We start from the raw sequence: 15,075 nt of genomic DNA, 5'->3' as shown, positions 1-15,075 counted from the left end.
GCCCCCATCAGACACCTGGTCGTCTTCCTAACGTCAAGTACAGGAATCCAGATTGCCATCTTCACCCCAATCACACCCCAATACCAAGAAAACGTAATGGAGACTTGGCTGACCAGGGCTTACGGCGTAACTGCTGGAGGACAGCCTGCCAGGTCCGCAGGAAAGGAGCCCTGACGCTGGAGCGACAGGAAGAAGAATATTCCCAGCTGCCCCCTCCCTCGGTCCCACTCCAGGAACGACCGCGAGGTCGCTCTGGAGCACTGACCTTCCAGCCTGGCTCCCGTGCAGTAACCTGCCCTTCACCCTCCTCCAAGCCCGTTCTAGCTCAGAGGCCCCCGGATTCTGTTCCGGACATGGAAACACACCTGTAACCAGAACGTTTATCCAGCAAAAACACGAGTTTGCTGCCGCTCATCACACAGAGACTGCCATCAGTTCGTAGATAAATTTTGGTGAGCATGGAGTTCACAGCAAGACACCCTTATGTCAGCACCAACCCTTAGCCACTGTCATCTTCTCTACCAATGACAATTTAATGCCACACCTTCTAACTATTAGAAGATTTAGCATGCTCTAAGCATTCTGAATTAATTTCTAGAAACATAAAATACCATCAAAAAAGCAAAGGGTAACTCTCCTGCCCAGCCCATCTTAGCCAGCATTTCTCTCCAAAAGCTAAGATGAATTTGAGGCAGCGGCGGATGGTGTGGGGTGTGAGGTCACATTCTCTGTTCTCTTGTCCCCTTTACCTAGTGATTGCTGTCCTAAGATGCCAGCAGGCTTCTCCTGGCTCTCCACTGCCCCTGGTGATTTGAGAGCCTTCAAGTTCCAAGCACACCAGGCTTTGAAGGGCATGTCCTCTGGAGCAAGTAGACCGTCTGACTTCCAATCCAGCTGTGTTCAACCCTCTCTTGCGCCTCAGTTCTCTCATTTGTAAAACAGAAATATAACACAATATCCCTCATGGAATTAAATATAAACACCGTTGTTCCTGACATGCCCTGATGGGGCATCACTCCTCTGAACAGCTCCAGTTAGGGCCTCGGGCACCTTCCCAGTGGACAACAGTCACGCCTCATCTGGTCTGACTTACCCACAGCACTTGATGTGGTTGATGGTTCCCTCTTTCTCAAGCGCCTCCTGGCTTGGTTTCCAGAATAACCGTTGATTCTGGTTTTCCTTCCATCTCACTGGTTACATCTTCATCTCCCGCCTGGATCCTGCCTCCTTTTCTAGACCTTGGCATGCCCTACAACTCTGTGCTGGGACTTTTCTTCTAACCTCATACACGCTCAGTTCACGTGTCTGGTCTGTGATTTTTTCAACACCATCTCCGCCCACTTTTATATTCTTAGTCTGGACGCCTCCCTGGAATGGCAGACTAGCACCGAAATGCCCGCCTCGAGTTCTCTACTGAGATCGGCCTGAGAATCTCAAACTTAATAATATCCCGAACTGAACTCCCCATTCCAGCTCTCCCTCTAGACAGCTCCTCCGGCACTTTCACTGTCTCAGGAAATGTCAACCCTACCATTGAAGTTGCTCAGGACAAAATCCTCGGGATCATCTCCGACTCCCCTCTTCCTCTCACATAACACATCCAGTCCACCAGCGAATCCCATGGGCTCTGCCTTCAGAGATAACTGGCGACTGACCACTTCTCACCACCTCCAGTGTAACTGCCACAGCCCAAGCCAGCAGCCCCTCCGGCCTGGGTTCGGCACTAGCCATTTAATTGTCCCCCTGACGCCCTAGTCTATTTTCGGCATGGCAGCTGGAGGATGCTTTTAAAACAAGTCATTCCCGTGGTCAAAGCGCTCGACCGTGTGCCCCATCCAACAGAGCCTGTGAGGTCCTGCTTAGTTTCCCTCCCAGCTCCATCTGACCTTGTTCACCCCTCTCCCCCTTGTTCCCGTCACCCCTTCCTCCCCTGATTTTTCTCAGGTAGGCCAACCACACTCCCACCTCAGGGTCTATGTACTGGTGTTTCCTGTGACTTGATTTTGTCATGTTTACTCGCTCTCCGCTCAAATGTCACCTCACCAATGAGACCTAAATATGGCAACATCTACCTGGCACTCTGCCCGTTTGCCTCAGCTGATTTTTCTCTGTAGGACTTCAAATCACCTGATACACCGTATGTCTTCTTGTTTATTTGTGCATCGCCCGGCAACCCTCAATAAAGTGTCATCTCTGTTAAGGCAGAAGCTTTGTTTAGCTCACCACTAGAGAACCTAGATCAGTGCCTGACACACAGGAGGCTCTCGGTAAATACTTGTTGAATAAATGAATAAACAGCATTTAGAAGTGACTGGCACACAGGATGCGCTCAGTAAGTACTTGCTGAATAAATGAATGAATTAAAGCATTTAGAGCAGTAACAACACGTAGTAAGCCTTTGGTAAGTTTTCTTTTTTTCTTCTTTTTGTTTATTTCTGGCTGTGCTGGGTCTTCGTTGCTGTGCACGGACTTTCTCTAGTCACGGCAATTGGGAGCTCCTCTTGGTTGCGGTGCACGGGCTTCTCACTGCGGTGGCTTCTCCTGCTGCGGAGCGTGGGCTCTAGGCATGTGGGCTTCAGTAGTTGTGGCTCGCAGGCTCTAGAGCGCAGGCTCAGTAGTTGTGATGCACGGACTTAGTTGCTCCGTGGCATGTGGGATCTTCCTGGACCAGGGCTCAAACCTGCGTCCCCTGCATTGGCAGGCGGATTCTTAACCACTGCGCCACCAGGGAAGCCCCTTTGGTAAGTTTTAGTGTTTATTATTTAAATGTCAAAACTCCACCATCAAGGGGTGCTCCTTCTGCCTGCACTCCCAAAGGACAAAGACGCTCCTCATTTGGCACTGCGAGTAGGGAGGAAAGGAGAATAAATAGGAGTAGGAGGCCCATCCCTGAGAACCCCTATCTCAGGGGTACCCAGGATAAGGACCAGTAATTCTAGGACCCTGTGTGGGCTTGCTTTTCCTTTCTTGTATGTCCAAAGAGGTTTCCGTGATTCTTATCTATCCTCATGGTAGATCTCTGAATATTGGGGAGTTAACCATCCGCTATTCCCAGATGCAGCATTTCCTTATTATCAGATTAAGCAACACAGAGGAAAGGAGGTAACTCTTACGATGCTAAAACTTTTTTTTGCCCTTGACCTTAGTGAGTGAGATGCCACCATTCAAGAGGTTAACTTTTAAACCCTGAAATTGTGTAACTGAGATACTTGAATGCATAAAAAGTGTTAGGACCGCTCCAAGAATTTATCAGCTGTTTGTTATTTAGTGTGAATTAGTTCACTCAGCGTTTTCACTCCAAACTCCTTATTGATACTAGTCTGAACTCAAGAATGGGAGTTTTGCTTGGGATGGAAGAAAGATTGAGCGAGAGGAATTTTACAGCCACGTCACCAGGAGAAAGGACAGTGGTGAAGGCACTTTTTGTAAATATATGGGCCTCAGAATGATAGAGTGAAGCATATAGGAAGGCAGAAGTCTGGGGGTAAGGGTGGGATCAGATGCAAATTTCTTCCAAATGAGAACCAGGCAGCTTCCTTACTGACTGTGCGCATTGTGTGAGGCCGGGAAAACCACTGCTCATGACCCTTTTCCAGGGCAACGGTTTGATGCTAATTCACTTGGGCAGCTGCAACCCAAGGGAAACCTCTATGTAAACGTTCCTCTAAACTTATTTTTTCTTTTCACTCCTTTGAAGGGTCTCAGTTTACAAGGCTATGTCAGTACTCGAGCAATCCGGCCAAAGCATCTAAGTACGGGGCTCTGTGTCCTGGGACTGGTGTTGATTCGGTAAATGTACAGGTCTGACAGCCATTTGTCCTCCTCCTTCCTCCTTGCGTGGAAACTGCATTCGTTTTGTAGGTTTGACTGTTAGCTCTGCAAATGTAGCACTACCACCTCCTTGCCTGGACTTTGCAGCCATTTGCTACCCTCCTCAAAGATCAGGGGAGAGGTCTTTCCCCCAGAGATGCATGAATCAAATTATACACAGGAACCAAGTTTCAAGAAAACTCACCAAGGAAAACCTGAAAGTTGATCAATTAGGGGCTTGCTTCTAATGTTTATTTATAGCTTCTCAATTACTTGATGGGTAGTCTGGAAGACCAAAGAAACCTGAGGCAAAAACGACAGATTACCAGGGCTGCTCAGACAGCTGTGAGGCACATCTGGAATTTTAGAAAACTTTAAGTCATCAACAAAAACCATTACCAGCCCTTCAATGTCCTCTAATACGTTGCATCCAGGCTGTCCTCTGCCCCACCCTTCAGCCACCCCTGCTATGGTGATAAGCCCTCCTACCGCTGAAGCAACCAGTCCATCTTTGGTTAACTTTACCTGTCAGAAAATTCTTTGTCACTGATAATAACAGGCAGCTCAGATTAAAAATACATTCAAATTTCCAAAATTAAATCTGATTTTTTTTAATGACAGTGGGGATAGCCACAACTACTCCTAGTTTAGTTCTTGCGAATCGGTGGTAGTCAAAACTCAAAGTCCCCATGTCGGTGAGAGTGGTCCCCAGCCCAGCATTACAGGCTGTGAGCCTTTAAAACAGGAAGGGCAATTAGACTAGTTAGTGATGCTATCATTAACAGCTACTGATGATGCACTGCTTACCATGAGATGGGCATTACCACAGCCCAGGGAAGAGGGTGGCATTACCTGCATTTTTCAGACGAGAAAGCAGAGAGGTTAGGTGACGCTGCCAGTCAGTAGCAGAGCTGGGAGTTAAACCCTGGAGGGTTTAATATCCAAGCTCGCGCTCTACCCATGATGTACCCTCTGAGGGTGGTCCTTAGCCACTCTTCGTGGACCCTGCAGGGCTGGGCTCGATGGCAGCAGTCAAAGAGGAGCTCTCAGCCGACCACAGAGAGGCCCACACAAGGTCAGCTCAAGGTCATTTCCCTTCTGATTTCTCCTCAGCCTAGTGGAAATGTGACCCCAACTGCCAATGCCTAAAAGAGATTCCCAGAAAGCACTAATATCCAGTGACGTTTCTGGATGCCCTTAACACCTGTGATGCATATCTTTATCTTTTATAGAACATTAAATTATAGAACAACAGAATGAGAGAATTTCAGAGTTGTTGGAACTTTGCAGATCATCTAGTCAAGGTTTCCTCCTGATATACCTGTTGGGAATAATCTTGCCAAGAGGGAACTGAAGAGATGAAAAAAAGTAAATAAATGTGGGTAGCAAAGCTAGAATAGTTGCTTCTGCTATGCACCCCTCTGGGGAAGGCAAGAGTATCTGAGACCCAGTCGTGGCCTCTGAAGGGTTTGGAGATGAATAGGAATCAAGTCAGAGGGTCGAACTGAGCCCTGACAGCCTCTGCCTCTAAGTTCTCACGGACCAGCTCCTTCTGCACAGCTCTGTATGTTGAGGCAGAGGACAGAGAGATATCCCTGGACATGCAGAAAGCTCCCTGCTAGCTACATGGGACTAAGAAGAAAACTGACCTTTTCCACACTGTTCCTAGAAGCCATAAGGGACAAGAAGGGTGGAGTCCACGGATGTCCCTCCTGTACGAGGCTGACACCATGCTTTCAGGAACCCAAACCGTTGGGGTGTTCTTCCACGCAGTGAGCTGCTGTATGCCTCCCCGTAAGTTAGTTATCATCCCTAAGCCCCAGTTTTCTTATCTCCGAAAAAGAATAAGAAAGGTACCTACCTCCTAGGAGTCCCATAAGGGTTCAATGAGATAATCTTAGTAAAATGCTTGGAAAAGACTCTGGCACATAGAAAGCTCTTGACTAATAACACCAATTAGCATTATTATCACTCTACCCACTGGTGAAAGTTAGAGACAAATAGGGACACACTTCTAGAATAAAAGGGGGGAGGAAAAGCTTTACATTGTGTTTCATTTTGTCTTTTAAATTTTCTTTAAGCATCTAATATGTCTGTTTTTCTATATTTCAGGTTATAGAGCTTTTAGAACTAGTACTGAGATTGGACTTAATTTGTAGCTGTGTCCCCAGGCCAATATGGGGGGAGGGAAGGAAAAGGGAAGGGGAGAATATAAATAAAAGAACCTAGAGATTTTTGTCTCGTTTCCTAGATACCTTAACCCAGAGGGACTATTTCTGCAGTGCTTTTGCCTCAGAGGAAACTCTTAGAGAGTTGTGGTTAATTTTGTTAATGAACTGTCACTGATTGAGGATTTAATGTGCTTAATCCTTGCATACGTTAGCTCGTTGAATCCACCACCACTAGTTGAGACAGGTTCGTTTGTCCCATTCTCCAGATAGTTTGCAGAGGCAGGACTCGAACCCATTTTTGTCTCACTGCAAGACAGGCTCTTAACCACCACGTTAAACAAAACGTTCACCCAAAACCCAGTGGATCTGGGTCCTGCCTTAAGGCTCGGCCCAGTGAAGCTGAGAAAGCAGGAGGGTGTCCTTGTGCCCTTACCCAGAATGCCTGCCCTGGCCAGTCTCTGTAAGGGTAGCTGTCTGAGAAAGCGGTGTTGCAGCTCTGAGGAGGCCAGCTGGGCAGCTGATGAGAGCAGCTTCTAAGAGGGAGGTTCACTGCGAGAGACTCCGAGTGGGTCAGACCTGAAGTAATTCATTCCCAGGAACGAGAAGGCGCATCCAAACAGCCTCCAAGTTACTTGCTGGGAAGAATGACTCTGTTCCTGCCATCATCCCAGGATGAAGGGCCAAGGATGGCTGAGGCGGGGGCCTTGAGCTCACAGCCCCAATCTCTATCAGTCCTCCAATCCACCCCAAATAAAAATAACATTTGATGGGGCAAGGAATATTTTCTTAACCTTATATTTAGAGTAAGTAAAATCTCGTTGAAAAGTTTTATTTAAAGTGCTATGAAATCTAAGTTTTTAAGAATGTAGCTTGTAGACAAGACCCCAGGGCTGGCCTCCTACCCCCTCATCTAGATTTCTACCCAAACCCCTCTTGATAGAAATTCTAGAACTGAGGCAAGATGAAGCCTCATTGAGAACAAAAGGGTTTGCTTAGTATCCTAAGGATGTAGGGGAAGGCTGGAGAGACAAGTCTTCAGGAGAGAGAACTTTCTGGTCACAGGTAGAGCCTGGATGGAAGAGGGATGAGAATAGATGCAGAGGACAAACAGTAGTCATCACAAAGTCCTTGGTTTAAGTACTTCTCTGATAAGCGTCTCTGTGAATCAGAAGTTGATATTTTGACAGTGACCACTATCCAGTTCTTATAAAATTTAACCTCTCGATCTGAGAACTTCGAAAACTGAGCCTGTTTTTATTTTACTTCTTTATTTATTTATTTATTTATTGGTTGCATTGGGTCTTCGTTGCTGCGTGCAGGCTTTCCCTAGTCGTGGTGAGCAGGGGCTACTCTTCGTTGCGGTGCGCGGGCTTCTCGTTGCAGTGGCTTCTCTTGTTGTGGAGCACGGGCTGTAGAGCACAGGCTCAGTAGTTGTGACGCACGGGCTTAGTTGCTTCGCGGCATGTGGGATCTTCCCGGACCAGGACTCGATCCCTTGTCTCCTGCATTGGCAGGCGGATTCTTAACCACTGCGCCACCAGGGAAGTCCCTGAGCCTGTTTTTAAATGTCTTTATTCTACCCTCACATTGGATGATACTAATTCTGTCTCCCCATAGAATTAATCGTCTACCAGGGTATAGAATTCAACTTTGGACACCATCTTCCTTCAGGCTCTCTTCTTTGTTCCATTGTCCTCCAGGATCCAATGTTGCTCCAGAGACATTTGAAGCCATTCTGGTTCTTAATCCTTAGTATGCGCCTAGGTTTTCTTTCTGGAAACTTGCAGGATCTTCTCTTTATTCCCACATTCTGAAATCTGACAATGACATGCCTGGATACAAATCTATTTTCATCCAATGTCTGGACACGGTGTGGATCCCATCTAGGGCTGTATGGTCTTCAATGCTGGGAAACAATTCTCAGTTCTTTCATTATATCTCCCCTCTGCTTCCTTTGTCCGGCTCACTTTCCTAGACTAATCTTCAGATTTTTCTTTTTTTCTCCCCGTTTTTTTTTTTTTTTTCTGTCTTTTTGCTTCACTTTTTAGTGTTTGGTTGAATTCTTCCTTTCTACTACCATATTTAAAAATTTTCAAAAGCCCATTTTCATTGTTTTTCAAAGGACCCCTTCTTAAAAAAAAAGTCACCTCTTCTTGTTTTCATGGATGAAATATCTTTTCTTACCCCTCCAAGGGTATTAATGTTAGCTGTTTTCCAAGTTTAATTTTTCCTGAAAAGTCTCTTTTTCCTCCAAGATTGTTATTTATTTCAATTTATTTTGTTCTCCATCTTTCTTTAGATATCTGCTCACCCTTGATCGTCTGCTCACATTTATAAGGAAGGGACATTTTGTGTCCATGGTGAGCTTCGCTGAAGAGCAGTAGTTCTCAACTTTACTGAATAGGTGGGGGACTTCTTAAAGTAGATCTCAGGGTCCTACCCCAGTGGTTCTTATTCTGTAGGTCTGGAGCAGGGTGTGAGAATTTGCATTTTTAGCGGGTTCCCAGGTGTTGCCGATACTGCAGGTTTGGAGACCACACTTTGGGAGCCACCGCTCTGACTGTCTGTTTTCTTGGGAACTCCCTGAGAGAGCCATTTTTAGCTATTTCTCCTTGGGTGGTCAGATTCCTCAAAGAAGCATCTTCCAATCTCATGCTCAGGGTCTAGGCCCTGCTGCCGGCATTTTGCTGACCTAAGAGGGCTTGGAGGGAAGGTCTAATCATTAGATGTGTAAGTTTTCATCTGGTCCCCCTGTTGTATTATGGTAGACTTGCCATCAACCATTTCTAGAATCTTCCAGTCCAGAGACCCTCTGTTCCACCCTCTCCAGAGGGAGAAACCTCTCAACTTGCACCAGTGGAGACGAGTGACCGTCCCTCTGCCGGGGATCCAAATGCTTCCCAAGCAGACTCTCAGCTGATCCTCCTAGAGCCCCACATTTAGCTCCACTTACTGGAACCACTAATTCCTGCACATCAGGGGGGTGCTGAGCGCAATGAGTTTGCACCTCACCTCCTACTCTGTCGGCTTCGGATTCTGGTTCTTGGTTCTGAAATGTCAATAGTCCTTGTCCTTCTGCCTGCAGCCGCCAGGACTTTGTTGCTCTGTTCTTCCCCTGCATTTTCTTTGTCCTTGTGGGTTTCTACCCTTTTTAAACCTCCGTTGCTGTCATTTCAGTGGGCTTTCAAGAGGAAAGGGCAATCAGCGAAAATGTTCAATCCGCTCTCTTTACCCCGAAGTCCCTAACAGCACTCTAAAAACATTTGGCTTAGCATTAAGTGCGGATCATTCTGAGCTCTCTGTGTCTGTAAAGATAGATGTGGCCTCACTGTGACTATTTCGGGTTTATGGACTATTTTTTTCTTTCTGTGCTAAAGAAAGCTTCCTAATTCAAAATGATTTTTTTAAAAACACATCTCCAGTAATGACCCCCAGAAGAAAATATGAAGACTCTCGCTTTTTCTGGTTTCTCAGACTTGCATTAATTAGAAAATGCCCTCAAGAAACAGTAAAGCTCTAAATCAGATTCATTTCAATATTCAACTTGTCAGGAGTTTTACAATACTTCTAATGAAGTGCTCAGCATAATGAATTGTACAATTATAATGAAATGGGGTTCTAATGAGCAATTACAATTCCAAGCAAGAGCATTCCAGGTTTTTTTTTTAAATTGTCTTTCTCTCAAACTGGAGGCTAACAAGTAGTTATGAAAAAAATTAATGCGGCGTATCTGTAAGTGGCGCGGCACTCGGTTGAAATGACTCTTACAAATCCAGTTTTCCGCCGTTTGTAGGTGGCAATATAGCTTAAGAAAATGGGTTCTGTATATGTATAACTGATCACTTTGTTATAAAACAGAAACTAACACACCATTGTAAAGCAATTATACTCCAATAAAGATGTTAAAAAAAAAAAAGAAAATGGGTTCTGTGGACCCTTGTGCACTGTTGGTGGGAATGTAAATTGGTGCAGCCACCATGGAAAACAGTACAGGGGTTCCTCAAAAAATTAAAAATAGAACTATCATATGATCCAGCAATTCCACTTCCTTTTCATATCCAAAGGAAATGAAACCAGAATCTCTAAGAGATATCTATACTGTGTGTTCATTCACAATAGCCAAGATATGGAAACAACCTAAGTGCCTATCAATGGATGAATACGTAAGAAGATGTCTATTCAGCCATAAGATAGAAGGAAATCCCGCTATTTGTAACAACATAGGCAGATCTTGAGGCCATCACACTAAGTGAAATGAGTCAGAGAAAGAAAATTATATGATATCGTTTATATGTGGAATCTATAAATGCTGAACTCATAGAAACAGAGATTAGAATGGTGGTTACCAGGGCCTTGGGGGGTGGATAGGGAGATGTTGTTCAAAGGATACAAAGTTCCAGTTATAAAATGAATAAGTTCTGAGGATCTAATGTATAGCACGGTGATTATAGTTAATAATGCTGTATTATATACTTGAAAGTTGCTAAGAGAGTAGATCTTAAATGTTCTCAACACTATAGAAGAACTAGTAATTATATGATGTGAAGGAGGTGTTAGCTATGGTTGCAATCATTCTGCAACATATAAGTATCAAATCAACACATTGTACACCTTAAACTTACACAATGTTATATGGCAATTATATCTCAATAAATCCGAGGAAAAAAAAGAAAATGTGTTCTCAGGTATGGTCCCAGGATCTTTCCTGATGCATACGAGCTTTCACACATGGAGATGGAGTTGTTTGGATGTGGGTTTCGGGCATGAAGTAATGACTCACTGATCACAGCTACAAATTGAGTCTCATTCATGGAACACTCTCCTTCCCTTCTGGCCTATGAATTTATGGTGTCAAGTGACAGTAAGAGGATAAATGACCCAGAGGTTCTTTGCTACCATCAAGGATCTGAGGCAGAAAAAGGTTGGGAATCATCACGCTTGTTAAAATAAAAGCTGCCTTTACTGAATGCCCATAGTGCATGGGCTGTAAGCACCACGCTGCATGAATTATCATGCATTATTTTGTATTCTCACAGCAACCTGCGAGGCATATATCTTACAGATGAGAAAAGCTGAAGCTTTGAGATGTGGAGTGAAGTGGCCCAAGTTTATGGGCAAAAGGAATCAGAGCTGGCTGAGCCAGGCTCCATGCTCCAGCTGACCTTCAAGGAGGAAGCCACTGTCTTGGCTGCCTTCTTCCTGGCTTTCTTCTTGATCCCCTCGGTGACTCAAATGAAGCCATTTGCTCACTCCCTGCTTTCCGGAACCTGCTTTGTGCAACTCCAGGGGCACTGATTACATTATAGCTTAGAGTGATGTAACGTGAGTGCTCTGCTCTGACCATCTGCTTTCCTCACTGGGATGGTAAGAAACGGTGTGAATTGCCATTGTTATTGGTTACACTGCTTCTGCTGCAAGTAACGGAAAAGTCCAAACTGATCAGCTTAGAGTAGTAAAGAAAATGAATCATCTCACATAAAAGAGGTCCTGGTAGAACTCCTTGGGTTTGGTTAAGCCGGTGACTTTGCAATGCCACCACAGCCCTAAGTCCTCCTGGCTCGGTCATCCTCAGGGCACTGGCATTGTTCCAGCTGGGCTTCCCCAGGGCTGCAAGGTGGCTACTGCTGTTCCAGGTACCGTATCTTGATGGTGGGAGAAGAGAAACAAATACTGGCATCGGTGCTTTTCAAAATCAAGGCAACATTTCCAAGAAACCCCCAAGCAGACCTGTACTCATGCACCATTGAAAGTTGCTAAGAGAGTAGATCTTAAGTGTTCTCATCCATGCATACACTGGGTCACCCCTAAATCCATCACTGATAAGAGGCACAAGATTGCTGTGATTAGATTAATTTGGATTTATTCCTGAGTCGGATTAGGGAAAAGTCCAGGATATCTGGACAAAATCATGGCTTTGACACCAAAGAGTAAGTCAGGAAAGAACTGGCCATTGGATGCAGAACCAACAGAGACTCCTACTTAAGTGAAGTGTGCTAAACTTCTCTGGAGAAAGATCACTTAGTGGCAACGTTTTTACGTTTCTGTATTTTCAACTGTTCTCCAGGTTGGGGATATGGGAATGAAAAGGGTTGGGACCTTGGATGAGGAGCTACAAAGAAACTAAAGATACTTCAACTATGTTAGGACTTAAACGAAATTTCCATGCATTTAGACAAACGCTGTAATGGAGAAATACATTTGACTATCAACACGACGACGGAGCAGTAGGATTGAGAATCCATGAAGAGATGGATCTTTATCTTTTAGGTTAAAGTTTAAGATATGGGCTGTTATTAGCTGATCAGAAACAAGTTGAAAACTGGAACCCAAACGTACTGATGACAAGAGTCCCAAAGTGTTGCCAAAAATCCCTGAACTCGTATGTCAGTATTCTGGGCTCCGCTGGGGAGCTGGCACATGGCTCTGCCTCTCCCAAAAGAATTTGGACAGAGTTCTCTGCAAGGCTGACAGATGATGCAACCTGTAACATTTTTTATATGTCTTTTGGGCCACCAGCATGAGGTTCTCTCAGTTCAGTAAAGTACGTAGGTCACAGAGGGATATTTAATTCATCTGTGCTATTCTTGAAGAAATTGAGGATTAATGAGCTTCTCCAGCACATATAAAGTGTTGTCAATTCTTGGAAGAAAAGAACTACCTGTTATGAAGCAGCAACATCCCTAATTATCACTCATTAAGCTTCCCAGCAACCTCAGCCAACAACCAAATACATGGAAAAGAAAGTATCTTTTTTTAAACACAAATCTCATGATATTACCACCTATTCAAAAAGCTTTCATGATGTCCTATTTCCCACAGAACAAAATCCAACTATTTAACTTCACATCCAACACCCTTGGGAATGTGGTCCCTCTTTTTTCCCCACTCTTGTTTCCTCCAGTCTTACCAGATGCCTCACCGTTTCTGGCTGGTATGAACTTTCACATTTTTGTGCCTTTGTCTAACTTCACTTTTTTATTTCTACCATTTAAATACCTAAATACCTATTCATCCTTTAAGACCCTGATTAAACCCAGTTCCTCTAGCAGACTTCCCTTATCAGCTCTCCCTTATTGATTAATCAGAATTAATCAATCTTATCCCTGTGGACTCCCATCTTTGATTCCACCTCTATTTAATGTTTTTAACAGTTGCCCCTCCTAAAGATACTTTAGTGTCTGCTGGACTTTCTGGGCCACTAAATTAAGAGCTTCCTACAATGGAGGCCAGCTATATCTTCATCAATCCCATTTCTTCTTTCTGGGAACATAGGGAGACCTCATTTCTCAGTCTTCCTTGCTGTTAGAGTGAGACTATATGTTTGGGTTCTGACTGATGGAATTGGGTGGAAGTATTGTAAGCAACTTGCAAGACTGGTCTTTTAAAATATTTGATGAGGGCTTCCCTGGTGGTGCAGTGGTTGAGAGTCCGCCTGCCGATGCAGGGGACACAGGTTCGTGCCCCGGTCCGGGAAGATCCCACATGCCGCGGAGCAGCTGGGCCCGTGAGCCGTGGCTGCTGAGCCTTGCATGTCCGGAGCTTGTGCTCCGCAACGGGAGAGGCCACAAGAGCGAGAGGCCCGCGTACCGCAAAAAAAATAAAATAAAATAAAATAAAAAAATAAATAAAATAAAATATTTGATGAGCCTCCAGCGCACTCTTCACCTTCTGTGGATAGAGGCCAGAATCACAAGATGAAAGGAACCTGGATTTCTGAGTAACAACTTGTAGGAGAGCTACCCAGGAGAGCTGCTGACCCACTTTGGAAATTGTGTGAGTGAGAAATAAACTACTAGTACATTAAGCCACCGAGATTTGGGGATTACTTGTTATTGCAAAGCAGCCTCACTTACCTTGACTAACACAATTCCTAAGGTAGAGGGGGGCCATGCATCATTCAGTTTTTATTCCCCTGGGGATCAGTGCTTTGCACATCTTTCCAAAGTGGGATGAAGAGTAAATAAAATAGTTGTCATAAACATATATTTTCACCTAAGGAAAGACTGAAATCCCCTTAAGAGCAACATCTCTATTTTCTGTGAACATGAGATTAATGATTTAACAGATGTGTGTTTCTGATATTTGCTGGCCGACTTCAGCAATGAGACTGAGGGGAAAGCGAGGTGGAAAGAGTTGCCAGCCATTCTCCCCACAGTTGGCTGGCCTGCTCCTTCTGGATGTGGCTTAGCTGTCACCTTCAGAGCAAGGTCTTCAGGGCTCACCATGCTACAGGAATACTCCACCTGCTTTCTAACATTATTCTCTATCTTAGCAGTTATCTTCATAGAATTTACCTCAGGTACTTTCCTGGTGGTCCAGTGGTTAAGACTCCACCCTTCCAATGCAGGGGGCACAGGTTCGATCCCTGGTCAGGGAACTAAGGTCCCACGAGCTGCGTGGCCAGAAAAAAAAAAAAAAGAATTCCCCTCAGGTTGTAATTATTCGCCTGGTTTGTTTGAATTCCAGATTAGACTGGAAACTTTGTAAAGGAACCACATCCGTCTTGTTCACTGTTGTTTCCAGGTACCTAGGGCATGTCCGGCTCACAGTAATGCACACTCGTGATGATTGGTAAGGTAAGGAAGGAAAATGAAGAAGCCCCGAATAAAAAAAAAATCACTGTAGGGTGGAGGCAAATAGCTCACACTTCCAAACCTCAGAGTCACAGCTGTACACAGTAAAATAACCAATGAAAAGGCAAAATTATGTTCCACATTTAAGAAGAAAGGAACATGACTGAAGCACTAAAAACATGACCATATAACATGTTTAAAAGCAGGTGACTTCACATCTATAGGAGGAAATCTTAGTTAACTGGAAAAATCATTCAACATAATTCCACAAAGAGTCAAAATAAATGAGACATGACTAGTCATTCTTTCACCAGTTCAGCAGTTCATTTCTCAACAAATATTTACTGTGTATCTAGAAGATATAGAATATTTTTCTGGAAGTTGCTGGGAATTTTAAGTAGCAGATAACACCCTCCTCTTTCTCTTCCTCTACAGTGACTTATAATTGAAAACATTCAAGAAAAGTGGCCTTGCCTCCTGTTTCCACCTGAGACCAGGTGCCATAGTTCTCTCTATTCCCA

At 44.5% G+C, this 15,075-nt stretch overlaps 1 long non-coding RNA gene across 1 annotated transcript; it reads right to left on the bottom strand.

The window, feature by feature from the left end:
• Positions 1-2,711: 2,711 nt before the first annotated feature.
• Positions 2,712-14,335, bottom strand: LOC116746833. The gene is made up of 4 exons (XR_004347888.1): positions 14,276-14,335; positions 11,457-11,623; positions 4,016-4,113; positions 2,712-2,841 (listed from the first exon to the last, which is right to left on the bottom strand). It is a non-coding gene; the product is annotated as an uncharacterized LOC116746833 (long non-coding RNA).
• Positions 14,336-15,075: the final 740 nt, after the last annotated feature.

The sequence above is a fragment of the Phocoena sinus genome, chromosome 21, assembly GCF_008692025.1.
Source record: "Phocoena sinus isolate mPhoSin1 chromosome 21, mPhoSin1.pri, whole genome shotgun sequence".
In the NCBI taxonomy this organism is placed as follows: domain Eukaryota; kingdom Metazoa; phylum Chordata; class Mammalia; order Artiodactyla; family Phocoenidae; genus Phocoena; species Phocoena sinus.
The sequence above is the reverse complement of the archived record's forward strand: the minus strand, read 5'-3'. Positions and strand labels throughout refer to the sequence as shown.